Below are 14,547 nucleotides of genomic sequence, written 5' to 3'. Positions count from 1 at the left end.
CTTCGTTGGTCTGGGTGAGCCGCTTTCCTCCCAGAAGAGACCCACCCATAATTTTGGTGATGTTAGTTTGGGGCCGAATGGTGGATGATGTTTCTTTGTATGTTACTTTTCTTGACGTTGTTCTGTTATTGTTGTAACTTTTCTTTTGCGAAGTTTTTTTTTCTCTTTTTCCCATTTTTTTGGTGTTCTTTTCTATATCATCCCTTTTTGATGTTCTTTGGTCTGGATGAGCCTCTTTCTCCCCAGAAAAGACTCACCCATAATTTTGGAGATGTTAGGGCCTGAAGGTTAATGATCTGTGTTTTTTATTTTATTTTCTTGATGTTTTGTTACTATATTTTCCTTTTTCTGGTGTTCCTTTTTATTTTCCTTTTCTTTGGTGTTCCCATCACGTGGATTGTCTACGACATCTAACGAGCACCACAAGCCCCGGTTTATTGTTCGGAGTTTGCTCTCCTAGGCAGACTGCCCACCACGGCTGACGAGCTCCACCTGCCCGGGTTTATTGTTCGGAGTTTACTCTCCTAGGCAGACTGCCTACCACGGCTGACGAGCTCCACCTGCCCGGGTTTATTGTTCGGAGTTTGCTCTCCTAGGCAGACTGCCTGTCACGGCTGACGAGCTCCACCTGCCCGGGTTTATTGTTCGGAGTTTGCTCTCCTAGGCAGACTGCCTACCACGGCTGACGAGCTCCACCTGCCCGGGTTTTATGATCGGAGTTTGCTCTCCTAGGTGTATTACCTATGACGGCTCACGAGCCCAACCTGCCCGGGTTTATTGTTCGGAGTTTGCTCTCCTAGGTGTATTACCTATGACGGCTCACGAACCCAACCTGCCCGGGTTTTATGATCGGAGTTTGCTCTCCTAGGTGTATTGCCTATGACGGCTCACGAGCCCAACCTGCCCGGGTTTTATGATCGGGTTTGCTCTCTAGGTGTATTACCTATGACGGCTCAGAGCCCAACCTGCCCAGGTTTATTGTTCGGAGTTTGCTCTCCTAGGTGAATTGCCTACCACAGCTAACGAACCTCACCTGCCCGGGTTTGTAATCAGGTTTGCTCTCCTAGGTGAACTGCTTTCGCTAACGACCTCCACCTGCCCGGGTTTGTAATCGGGTTGCTCTCCTAGATGAATTGCTTTCGCTAACGACCTCCACCTGCCCGGGTTTGTAATCGGGTTTGCTCTCTAGGTGAACTGCTCACGCTAACGACCTCCACCTGCCCGGTTTTGTAATCAGGTTGCTCTCCTAGATTAACTGCTTTCGCTAACGACCTCCACCTGGCCGGGTTTATTTTTCGGAGTTTGCTCTCCTAGGTGTATTACCTATGACGGCTCTGAGCCCAACCTGCCCAGGTTTATTGTTCGGGTTTGCTCTCTAGGTGAATTGCCTACCACGGCTAACGAACCCCACCTGCCCGGGTTTGTTGTTCGGAGTTAGCTCTCCTAGGTGAATTGCCTACCACGGCTAACGAACCCCACCTGCCCGGGTTTGTTGTTCGGAGTTAGCTCTCCTAGGCAGATTGCTTACCATGGCTAACGAGCCGCACCGGCCCGGCGGTGGCTCCGATCGATCTCCGGCACCTCCGTCGGGGTCCCGATGGACGCCGAGGCGCCCTGCCGGGAGCCCTCCAGTCCTGCCATGCTCGCCTGGGAGACCTTGGGCTCGCTGGCGCTCCACCGCCCCGCCGATTCGAATAGGGCGGATGCAAGAACTCGCTTCTTAAAACTACCAGACTGGATTATAAAATTAATCATAAAGGCCGTGAAGGCGCCGGTCACCGCGTTTATCGGTTCTTGGATGAAGGACCGATGGGCCTCGGGGACGCGCACAAGCATCATAAGGAATCCTCGCCGCGGCTTCCGGCGCAACATCCTTTTCCCTTTTCTTTCTTACTTCCAATTTTTCTTTTTAATTATATTTTCTTTCTCTGATTGACTGATTGATTGATTTTACATAGTAAGAATTGGTACACCAATTAACGTCTTTCAGGTACATTGCATTCACACACCTGCTGAGGGAGAACACCAGTGAGCGTGTTGACTCGCGAGGACGGCCCACTAAAGTTTCCTAACATTTGTATTGGGCTGCCACTTCTCTTTAGTCGTCTGTTCCTCTATTTTTCTCTTCTTTATTTCATTCTATTTCTCCCTTTCTTTCATCCTTGCTCTCTATACATATATTTCTTTCAAACTTCTTCATCAGCCTCCTTTCCTTTCCATTCTCCCTCCCCTTCATCTCCCTCCATCCCTTTCATCCCCATCGCCTCCCGCCCTTTGCTCTTTTTCTGTTATCATCACGACAGCTGTTTAATTTATCTGCGGGAACTTTTTTTTATGTTCGTGGATGTGACATGCTTCCCGGGGCGTCCATGTTGTTGCACAGCACCCTAGAATATTCTTGGCAAAGTGCTTAAAATTTTTGAAGTTTTTTGCATCACGCAAGTACCTCAGTGGATTGACATCAAAAGGCAAAACACCTTATTCTAGGTACGTTTCAAGTTCTGCCTTCACCACTGTAGTGTCATTTGTTGATGCACTTGCCATCATTTGCCCAGCTGGAGGCATGTACGCAAAACACTCTCTTGAAATGTTTTCTTCTTCAAGGTCGACAGAGTTGATTCGGAAATAATTAGGTCCACAATCTTGGAAACCTTTTCCTTTAGCATTTTCTTACATGGCATCCATGCCAGCTTAAACCTGGGGCCCATGACAGCTGCGGCAGCCGCTCAAGAAATGGATGCAACCTCTTTTTGATAGATGACTGAAGTGCATTTGCCAAGTTAAGGCAGTAGATCGGTTTACTGTCTCTCGTCGTCTTCACTCACATCTCATCCCCTATGCCTCCCATTTCCGTGACGTCACACATTTTTGCGGGCGGATCCTTCTTCCGAGCCACCCATCCCTCAGTAACTTCCTCAATCCTCTCCTACTCTCTCTCTCTCTCTCTCTCTCTCTCTCTCTCTCTCTCTCTCTCTCTCTCTCTCTCTCTCTCCTCTCCTCTCCTCTCCTCTCCTTTCCTTTCCTTTCCTTTCCTTTCCTTTCCTCTCCTCTCCTCTCCTCTCTCCTCTCCTCTCTCTCCTCCTCTCTTCTCCTCTCTCCTCTCCTCTCCTCTCCTCTCTCCTCTCCTCTCCTCTCTCCTCTCCTCTCCTTTCTCTCCTCTCCTCTCTTCTTCTCTCCTCTCCTCTCTTCTCTTCTCCTCTCCTCTCTTCTCTTCTCCTCTCCTCTCCTCTCTTCTCCTCTCCTCTCCTCTCTCCTCTTTCTCTTCTCCTCTCTCCTCTTTCTCTTCTCTTCTCTTCTCTACTGACCCTAAAATGTCATGCCATATTATTCATTTATATTTCCTTCAGACAGACATTTTTATGTCCATTACGAAATACCAACCTAATATATCAAACATCCTCTTAACCAAAACCAGAAAACATATACAACAAAAATAATTAAAAGAATATATTTAAGCAATGGAGCGAGCTAATTATGGATTAATCATTTGCAGTAAACCTTTTGTTGTGCCGAAAACACTTAAAATATAGCAAAAACATCATCGCATATTTTTTCCCCGCACTGCACACCTGGGGTCAAACAGTTATAATTCTTGCCACGCCTTGGAAACTGATAACGGGAGAACGGATTTGTTTATAAACGCAAAATTGCCAGCTTATAAAAGGTATACTGAGGTGATATTACTATTATTATTATTATTATTATTATTATTAGTAGTAGTAGTAGTAGTAGTAGCAGTAGTAGTATTGGTAGTAGTAGTAGTAGTAGTAATAGTCAGAAAAGAAGCATCAGCCAAGGAGTCACGTTGCCGCCTGGATGAGGTGTCGCCTCTCGTTCTCCCTGCTCAGGTCGGCCATCCTATGTCTCAGGGGCACCAGACGCTCTGGCCCAAAAGCCACCAACATCTCCAATATGGACTATGAAGCCACAGTGGTGGAGAGTGACATTCGGGTGGGTCGGGAGTGACTTGAGTAGGGAAGGAAAGGGGGATCTAGACGTAATAGATGATAGGTGATTTAGTGTCAGGTAGTATTAGTGATATGGTTGGATGCCACAGTCATTAGCGAACAGAGTTGGGGCTAATGACCTCCAAGCCCTCCATGATTATGTGTCGGGAAAATAAACATGGGTGGAGGTATCATTTATGTAGTAATAGTAGCAGTAGTAGTAGTAGTAGTAGAAGTAGTAGTAGTAGTAGGAGCAAAAGTAGTAGTAGTGGTAGTAGTAGTAGTAGAAGTAGTAGTAGTAGTAGTAGTAGTAGTAGCAGCATAAGTAGTAGTAGTAGTAGTAGTAATAGTAGTAGTAGTAGTAGAAGTAGTAGTAGTAGTAGTAGCAGAAGTAATAGTAGTAGTAGTAGTAGTAGTAGTAGTAGTAGTAGCAGAAGTAGTCGTAGTGGTAGTAGTAGTAGTAGTAGTAGTAGTAGTAGTAGTAGTAGTAGTAGTAGTAGTAGTAGTAGTAGTAGTAGTAGTAGCAGAAGTAGTAATAGTGGTAGTAGTAGTAGTAGTAGTAGTAGTAGTAGTAGAAGTAGTAGTAGTGGTAGTAGTAGTAGTAAGAAAATCAATAGAACCAAACTGGGAAAACATTGCCTGACGCTTCTTTAAAACTTGGATGCAACAAAACTATCAAAAGATTGACAACAAAAACCTCAATAAATAAGTATGTTTGGCGAATACCAGTGTACAAGCGGACCCATTATTCCTGCAGGCACTACAACAAAGCATTAAGCGTGACAAATACCTATTATATTTATGCGCACATTAATCCAGGGAAGCAAAGGCTCGTTTAATATTCAAGTGAGAATATAAAACGCATTATTCCCACTTCTGCACAACGGTATATTTAAGTACGCCTCCGTGGTCTAGTGTTAGTGTGCCTGACTACCATTCCGCGGGCCCGGGTTCGATTCGCGGCCCGGGGAGTCAGCGTGCAACTCACCTTAACTGTTCATCCTCCGTTTCGGGTTGGTCGATAAATGAGTATACTCATCTCCGTTGCGCTGCCCCTTGAGTCTGTGGTGGGAAGTGTGACATCCGGGTTACCACAGTTTACCTTCCCCAGGTTTCCCCAGGTACCCATTTATCGACCAGCCCGAAAGGAAGGATGAACAGCTGGGTGAGTTGCACACGGATTCGTAGTTAGGCACGCTGACCACTGCACCGCGGAAGAATGAAAGACTCGCCTAAAACTACTGAACCATTCTGCCATTGTTAACACGACGCACTCAGCACCTGAAGCCTGCAATCATCCCATCAGCACCTTCGCCGCCCCTCCGTGAAGGCGTGTTTTCCGCCCCATGTCTCGCCGCCATTCACTCGCCTGCAAGACCTTCCCGCCACTCTCCGCCGCGCACCCAGCCGACAGCTTTCCTTTTGAGCTGACATCCTATTTATTAGCTCTTGAGGTGCTGAGCTTACAGTCTCTCTCTCTCTCTCTCTCTCTCTCTCTCTCTCTCTCTCTCTCTCTCTCTCTCTCTCTCTCTCTCTCTCTCTCTCTCTCTCTCTCTCTCTCTCTCTCTCTCTCTGTCTGTCTGTTTGTCAGTCTGCCTCTCTCTCTCTCTCTCTCTCTCTCTCTCTCTCTCTCTCTCTCTCTCTCTCTCTCTCTCTCTCTCTCTCTCTCTCTCTCTCTCTCTCTCTCTCTCTCTCTCTCTCTCTCTCTCTCTCTCTCTCTCTCTCTCTCTCTCTCTTAACAACAACAATTTTCACATTCCCATTCATTATATGTTTCAGTTTCCTTTGCTAAATAAATAAAAACGAGAACCACATTTTTTTTACATTCCTATTTTACATTTCTACTCAACTAATTACTAAATGAAGATACTCTCAAACTAACCCACAAACTCCTTCAGTCTAACCCACAAACTCCTTCAGTCTAACCCACAAACTCCTTCAGTCTAACCCACAAACTCCTTCAGTCTAACCCACAAACTCCTTCAGTCTAAGCTACAAACTCCTTCAGTCTAACCCACAAACTCCTTCAGTCTAACCCACAAACTCCTTCAGTCTAACCCACAAACTCCTTCAGTCTAACCCACAAACTCCTTCAGTCTAACACACAAACTCCTTCAGTCTAACCCACAAACTCCTTCAGTCTAACCCACAAACTCCTTCAGTCTAACCCACAAACTCCTTCAGTCTAACCCACAAACTCCTTCAGTCTAACCCACAAACTCCTTCAGTCTAACCCACAAACTCCTTCAGTCTAACCCACAAACTCCTTCAGTCTAACCTACAAACTCCTTCAGTCTAACCCACAAACTCCTTCAGTCTAATCCACAAACTCCTTCAATCTAACCCACAAACTCCTTCAGTAACCCACAAACTCCCTCACTCCGTCCTTTCCTCTCCTTCCTTTCTTTCCCTCTCTGTTCTCAAGCACTGACTCTACTCGCCCTGGTTCCCGCTAAAGCTTTCCCTCTTTAGGTCGGCCATCTGTATTCCGCGCCAGCTGTGAGTTCAGTCTTCAGGTGGGGCTCACCGTCTGCGTCCCCGGCGGCCCCCTCCTGGTCCCAAGGCTCCCGGCGTGGCTACTTTCTGGGAGCTGCAGCCGGGCTCTCTCTGTGGTCCCGACGGTGCCTGCCTGAATTTTAAGTCTCGTCTTGCCTTCTCCACCTCCTGCTTTCTGTTTTGCATACTTTGATCTCTTTCCAAGTCTCTGTATCTATCTATCTATCTCTATCTATGTGCATTTATCTGTGTATCTCTGAATCTTAAGTCGCTTTTCTTCTTCTTATTCAGCTTTCTGTTGTTCTCTCTCTCTCTCTCTCTCTCTCTCTCTCTCTCTCTCTCTCTCTCTCTCTCTCTCTCTCTCTCTCTCTCTCTCTCTCTCTCTCTCTGTCTCGTAACTCATTCAAATTCACAGTCTTCCATCCATTATTTTTGTGTCCAATTTTTCCTCCTCTTATCTATCCATCTGTCTATCCATCCATCCATTTCTTTCTTACGTCATGCCATTCAAATTCATACACAGTCTTCTATCCTTTCTTTCTGCGTCTCATTTTTCCTCCCCTTATCTCTCGTCCACCAGCGCCAGCCACCAACCGTCAGGCGTCGTCACCACAATGTCTCGCTCTCTTTTCAATCTTTTATTTTTCATCTGTCATTTGTGGCGTCCTCCTCCTCCTCCTCCTCCTCCTCCTCTTCATCCTATCTAGTTGCTGTTCTTTCTGCTGTGCTTGCTTTTCTTGCTAGAAGAGGAAGGAGGGCGAAGAAGAAGAGGAAGAGGAAGAGGAAGAGTGGGAAGAAAAAGATGAAAGACGGGGAGAGAGAGAGAGTGCGTTTTTCAGCCAAGACAAAGTAAAAAGGAGCGTCAAGTTTGGAGGGAAACAAGACAGAAGGGCAGGGAAAAGAACCTCCTAAATATTCTCCTGGTAGAGTGTCAACAATTGGGCATGAATGAAAGAAATGCTAACAAGACGTAACCTGCCGGGCCAAGATGGAAAGGCAGGCAGGAGGCAGGAGGAAGGCAGGCAGGCAGTGAGGGAGGGAGGGACTCAGGAGGCAAAGAAAGTGAAGAAGATGCTCTCAGTAAAAAGACGAAGGAGGAGGAGGAGGAGGAGGAGGAGGGATGAAAAGAGAGAGGAGGAGGAGGAGAAGTAGAGGAGAAGAGAGGAGAGAGGGAGAAAAGAAGGAGGAGAGGAGAGAGAGGGGAAAGTAGAAGAAACGAGAAAGGAAGAGAGGAGAAGAGGAGAGGGAAGGAGAGGGGAGAAGAGAGCAAAAGGAGAGAAGAGAAAAGAGGGGGTAGGAGAGGAGAGGAGAGAGGATGCGAGGAGAGGAGAGAAGAAGGAAAGGTGGAGGAGGAAGAGAGAGAGGAGGAGAAGGAGAGAAGAGGAGGAGGAGAAGTAGAGGAGAGGAAAGAAGGGAAGGAGGAAAGGAGGAGGAGGAGGAGGAGGAGGAGGAGGAGGAGGAAGAGGAGGAGGAGAGAACGAACTGGCCGCGGTGTTGGGAAGGACAGTTTGGGCGAGTGGCAAAACGCTGAATTCAATTACGTGAAGTTAAGAAGACATTGAGAGGAGAGAGAAAGAAGGGAGATGGAGAGGAGGGAGGGAGGCAGGCAGCAAGGTAGGCACGTAGGTAGGTAAGTAGGAAGGTAGGTGGGCGGGAAGGTTGGTAGGCAGGGGGATAGAGAAGAAGAGGAATAGATAGATAGATAGATAGATAGATAGATAGATAGGTACGTAGATAGTTAGATAGACAGACAGACAGAGGTTGTAATCGTGTACGTCTCAGAGAAAACCTTACAAATATAATAAACCAGAACAGTAACATTTGCGTCAATAGTTTAGTAAAGTTTAATTTAGTTCAACAGTAGTCTCCCCAAGTCCTCAATGGCCGACGCGACGCTCCTTCACAAGTTACTTCCTCGACAAGTCTTGACGCTAATTTAGTTCCGAGTTCGCTCATTGCAAACTCCAATTAGTTCGTCAAAGACACTCTTCACGAGGTCCTCCATTCAATCCATCATTATTTTGTCCCAGTCGACTCCACGGGATCGTAAGCTGCCAAATCATACACAATACTACGACCGTTCCCTGCAGGCCGTGGTGTTTGGTACTGATGGAGAAGGAAGCAGGACCAAGAGCAAGAGTTAGAAATAATGAGTAACTATAACTAATGCCTCTCGCCTGCCCGTAATACACAAAAACAAATCATACACAAATACTACGACCGTTCCCTGCAGGCCGTGGTGTTTGGTACTGATGGAGAAGGAAGCAGGACCAAGAGCAAGAGTTAGAAATAATGAGTAACTATAACTAATGCCTCTCGCCTGCCCGTAATACACAAAATACTAAAAATATTCCCTGTATAGTGTTTTGTGTTGACAGAGAAAAGCAGACAGGAGCAGGAACAAGAGCTGAAACAATATGAGTGACCTCCCTTGCCAATACCTCTCGCCTGCCTCACATTACACAATATACAACAACGAATCCTCAGGCAGTGATTTTGTCATCATTATAAGAGACGAACAAGGTAAGAGAGGAAGTGGAACATGTCCATTTACTGCCTGTTCAGCTGACCCCAATCACCAGAGACGCCGGAAAAGAGAAAATGAAAGAGCTGACAGAGCAAGGAGCAAGAACAGGAGGAGATAAAACCAATGAGTAACTTCCCTTGCCAATGCTTCTTGTCTCTCGCCTTCAGGGACAGGACCACTCTGCCTGAAGCTGTGTCGCCACTCCTACCATTCTTACTCTTCCTAACATTCCCTGTATGGCGTTCATATTGATAGAAAAAAAAAACAGGACCAGGAGCTAAAACAAGGATTAACTTTCCTCCTCATTGCCTCGCCTCTTGCCTTCAGGGACACGACCACTCTGTCGGCAGCTCTGTCTCCACTTCCTACAATCAAAGTTTTCACGAAGTGAGTGTTGGGACAGCCCGGGAGCTAATTGGCCTTGCATCTCAGAGCTTTCTTTTCTGGAGCATTACCTTTGCAAACGTTGAAATACAAATATACAAAGAAGAGACTGATGATAAACGGAGAGAGAGAAGTAGAAGGAGGGAACAAAAAGATAGGGAGGAGAAGGAAGATGAGAAGCAGAAACCTTTCTCCCCAATGCCTTACCTTCAGGGACACAAATACTCTGCCTGCCTCTGTCTCCTCACAGCCCAATCAGAGAGGAGAATCGTCCTGGTCCCAAGGCTCCTGGCGTGGCTACTTTCTGGGGAGCAGCGGCCAGGCTCTCTCTGTGGTCCCGACGGTGCCTGCCTGAATTTTTAAGTCTCGTCTTGCCTTCTCTCATCCTCCTGCTTTCTGTTTTCATGCTTTCCCTCTTTCCATGTCTCAGTATCTATTATCAATCTATCTATCTATCTATCTATCTATCTGTGTATCTGAATCTTAAGTCACTTTCTTTCTTCAGTTTTCTGTTGTTCTCTCTCTCTCTCTCTCTCTCTCTCTCTCTCTCTCTCTCTCTCTCTTCATTCAAAACAATAGATTACAGGAGAGACAATATATTCTTCGGATCTCTTTATCTGCCACGGACTCAAGGGCTAATGCGATGGTGATGAGCACCGAAGCCACGCGCAGCTATAGAGTACCTAAACTTTACATAACTTTACCTTCTCATCTCACTATAACACAAACAAGCCAATCCTAATCCTTCTCACCTCACTAACGATGAAGACAAGTAAATCCTATCCTTCTTAAACCACTAACGATGAAGACAAGTAAATTATATCCTTCTTACGTCACTAATGATGAAGACAAGTAAATTCTTCCCTTCTCAACCTACTATGACGCAGATAAGTAAATTCTATCCCTTCTTACCTCACTAACGATGAAGACAAGTAAATTCTTCCCCTTCTCAACCCACTATGACGCAGATAAGTAAATTCTATCCCTTCTTACCTCACTAACGATGAAGACAAGTAAATTATTCCCATTATAAACCCACTATGACGCAGACAAACCAATTCTATACCTTCTTACCTAACTAACGATGAAGACAAGTAAAATCTTCCCCTACTCACCCTAATATCACGCAGACAAACAAATACTATCCCTTCTTACTCAACTCAGGACGGCGGCAAGCCCAAGGTGGTGTTGTCGAAGTCAGGGCGAGCCAAGTGACTCCTCGCCGCCAAGGTAGAGGAAGAGAACTGTCACCAGCCACCTGAAAGGATAGAATATAGTGTTAGAATACTTGGAGGTGTGTGTGTGTGTGTGTGTGTGTGTGTGTGTGTGTGTGTGTATTATTATTGCAAGTCTTAACCGAATCCATAACTAAATCCATAACCAAATCCTTTACCAAATCCATAACGAAAATTCTTCACCAAAATCCATCACCGAATCCTTAACCAAATCCATCACCGAATCCTTAACCAAATCCATCACCGAATCCTTAACCAAATCCATCACCGAATCCTTAACCAAATCCATCACCGAATCCTTAACCAAATCCATCACCGAATCCTTAACCAAATCCATCAGCGAATCCTTAACCAAATCCATCACCAAATCCTTAACCAAATCCATCAGCGGAACTCAAAGAAATCCATCACGAATCCTTAACCAAATCCATCACCGAATCCTTAACCAAATCCATCACCGAATCCTTAACCAAATACATTACCAAAATCCCTCAACAAAATACATCAGCAAATCCTTAACCCAAATCCTTCACAGCAGGTTCCAAGCAATCCCTCACCGCCTGGCGCCCACTCCTGTCTACTCTTTGCGCCGCGTCGCCCTCCCGTGATGCATTGGGCCAAGTTTTAAAACAACACGGGCGGGATAAATATTTGGTCAAGTTTAACTGAGTGTGGCGAAAAAAGTTCGAACTTTTCTCATAATTAGTTTAGAAATGTGTAACGGCGTGTGAAGCTTCCTTCCGTCAGGCCGACCTTGTGCCCGACGGAATGTGGCGCGCCGGAACACACGCGCCGAAGGGAAAGAAAAATATATGGAAATAGAAAAACAATGACAACAATAATAATGAAAACAACGCGATAAAAAAATATGGAAATGGAAAAACAATGACAATAAAATAAAGACAACAACGAATTGTGATATTATTATTATTATTATTATTATTATTATTAGTATTATTATTATTATTATTATTAGTAGTAGTAGTAGTAGTAGTAGTAGTAGTAGTAGTAGTAGTAGTAGTATAAGTAGTAGTAATAGTAGTAGTAGTAGTAATAATAATAATAATAATAATAATAATAATAACACCAACATTAAAAATCATCACCATCTCTCTCTCTCTCTCTCTTCTTTTCTTCCGCTTCCACAACAGATACTTCCCAAGGCCACAAGGAGATCAATCGAACTTTCATGAGTTTTTTACATTCATGGTGCAGAAGCCTTGTCAAACTATCACTAGGCCCATAAACTACCCGTGAAATACTAACACAACCTCTACGAAGGCCCGTATTCTGAGGCGCTTCCGGCTCTCACAAGTATTTCTAAAGGCCACAAAGGAGGTCAGTCGGGTTCTTACAGTGTTTTATCACCTTCATGGTACATATCTTGTCAAACTATAACTAAACTCATAACACTATATATCCATGAGAATACTAACACAGCCTCTACAAATATTTCGAAAGGCCACAATGGTTATTAATCGGGTTTTCATGTTTTTTTTTTTTTTATGGTGCTGAAGCCTTATCAAACTATCACTTGGCTCATAACACTACCCGTGGAAATACTCACACAACCTGGATATCTGTTTACCATTGGCTATAAAAGCGGTGACTGACTCTGTTGGAAGTTGGACACGAATACACGGACATATACCGTATAAGGAACCACGTCAATACAAACAGAAAAAAATATATAAACTATCATTTGTCGACTGGCCGGCATGCACGAAAATGAGTCCGTCACCGCTCCCACGACCCGAAAACAAACTGTCAGGTCTGCGGCGGCGTTCCATTATGGCGGCGGCGGTGAGTGGGATCAAAACAGCCCATGTATAAAAGTATTAGTGGCGGAAAGTGACGTGGCAACTATTTCCACCACTCAAAAGCCAGTCATTGGTCTCCTGCACCACACGCCGACAACACGGGCCCTGAGGAAGCAATATAAGGACGTATAGGGACGTTTAAGAAGGTAAAACATGAGGAACTGATAAACTTTCTGCTGATGAACTAATGACCGCTCTCTCCATTGTCTGTTTTCATCTACTCAGTTTCTATCCCGCACAGTGAACAAGGACGCCGAGGAAGCAATATGAGGACGTATAGGGACGTTTAAGAAGGAAATACATGAGGAATTTATATACTTTCTGCTGATGAACGAATGACAGTCCTCTCCATTGCCTGTTTTCATCTTTTCAATTTCAATCCCGCACAGAGAACACGGAAGCCGGGGAAGCAATATAAGGACGTATATGGACGTTTAAGAAGGAAAAACATGAGGGATTGATAACCTTTCTGCTAGTGAACGAATGCACTAAACCTACTTAACCTTTCCATCTGTTGCTTTAATCCCTTCCACTTCAATTCCTAGCGTCGTGGAAGCTCTCAGAAAGGAAGGACATCTGAGGAGGCAAAACATAAGGCATTTGATAACCTTTCTGCTAATGAACGAATGCACTAAACCTTCTTAACCTTTCCATTTGTTGCTTTGATCCCTTCCGCTTAAAGACACTAAACGAAGCCGCCAGGAAATGTAAACCCCCCCTCATGACGATTACACGGACTATTGTGGCGAAATAGATAAATAGATACATAGATAAATACCTCCCCGTCGCGCACACACACACACACACACACACACACACACACACACACACACACACACACACACACACACACACCCCCACCCCCACACACACCAATCGCATAATACCAATTCTTTCCCATGAGCGACCCTGGCATTTCCTTAAGCCTCGACTATTGCCACACACGCGAGCCTCGTCAGAGCAAACACCGAGATCAATGAGAGGCGGGATACAGATATTAAAAGCGGACAAAAGACTGCAAAGACTCGACTCTCACACTGGCAAACTCTCGTCCCTCGCAGGTGAATATATATGGCCGTATTCTTAAACGCTGCTGACTCTCACATCAGTCATTTCTAAAGGACAAAAAAAACGGGTAAAATGTGTTCCCATGAATGCTTTTGGAGTTCATGATACAGAGGCCTTGTCAAACTCCCATTACGGTCAAAACACTACCCCCAGGAAACGCCCTTAACCCCTACGAAAGCCATGTCAAACGTATGTGCCTGGGCGATGATATGTTTAATAATAATGAGTTTTTTAGGGTTCATGGTATAGAAGCCTTGTCAAACTCCCACTATGGCCAAACACTACCCCCGAGGAAATGCCCTTAACGCCTATACGAAAGCTATGTCAAACGTATATGCCTGGGCGGCGAAATGTTTAATAATAATCAGTGTTTTTTAGGGTTCAGGGTATAAAGCCTTGTCAAACTCCAGCCGCGGTCAGAAAACTACCCCTAGGAAACGCCCTTAACTCATACGAAAGCCATGTCAAACGTATGTGCCTGGGGGGCGAAATGTTTAATAATAATGAGTGTTTTTAGAGCTCAGTGTAACCTTGTCAAACTCCTTGCAACCGCGGTCAGAAAACTACCTCTGGAAAGGCCCACAACTCCTACCAAAGCCATGAACCTAAAGAAACACTCCTTAAAACCCAATTAATTTCCTTTTTGGCTTTTGGAGATAGCTTATGTAAGGGTTGAAGCGTTTAAGAATACTGATCTACGGCCCTCTGACCCGGCAAGGCGGAAAACAGTTTTGGCGGCACCCTTCCTGTCTTGATGGGTGGGTGGCGGGCGGCCGGTGACAGGGTGGACAGCGGGACTCACGCCGGCACGCACTGATGCCCAAGATATGGCAGGCAGTGTTCCGGGGGCCGCCACTCCTGATGCTTGAGATAGGGCAGGAAGAGTAACTAGGGGATGACGGGTCCACGACGCGGAGCTTGAGGGGCGGGACGTGCGGCGACGGGCTATCGAGGGGAAAAGGAAAAAGGTCTGGCGAGTGTGTGAAAAAGTGTTGAGGTCCTCGAGTTGGTGACAGTTCTGGAAGGCTTCCCAATGTAAACTGATGCCATAGACGAGCAGGGACTGTGCG

The 14,547-nt window shown here is 45.5% G+C and overlaps 1 long non-coding RNA gene across 1 annotated transcript in view; it reads right to left on the bottom strand.

Moving 5' to 3' along the window:
• The window catches only part of LOC126995025 (uncharacterized), a 1,086-nt gene extending 166 nt beyond the window's left edge, over positions 1-920 (bottom strand). Inside the window, exons 1-2 of the long non-coding RNA XR_007749821.1 lie at positions 833-920; positions 1-764 (exon numbers count right to left, since the gene is read on the bottom strand). The exon at positions 1-764 is cut by the window's left edge and continues 166 nt beyond it. This is a non-coding gene — a long non-coding RNA (uncharacterized LOC126995025). The remainder of the gene's footprint in view (positions 765-832) is intronic.
• Positions 921-14,547: the final 13,627 nt, after the last annotated feature.

Source organism: Eriocheir sinensis, unplaced genomic scaffold (genome assembly GCF_024679095.1).
Source record: "Eriocheir sinensis breed Jianghai 21 unplaced genomic scaffold, ASM2467909v1 Scaffold961, whole genome shotgun sequence".
Classification (NCBI taxonomy): Eukaryota; Metazoa; Arthropoda; class Malacostraca; order Decapoda; family Varunidae; genus Eriocheir; species Eriocheir sinensis.
The sequence above is the reverse complement of the archived record's forward strand: the minus strand, read 5'-3'. Positions and strand labels throughout refer to the sequence as shown.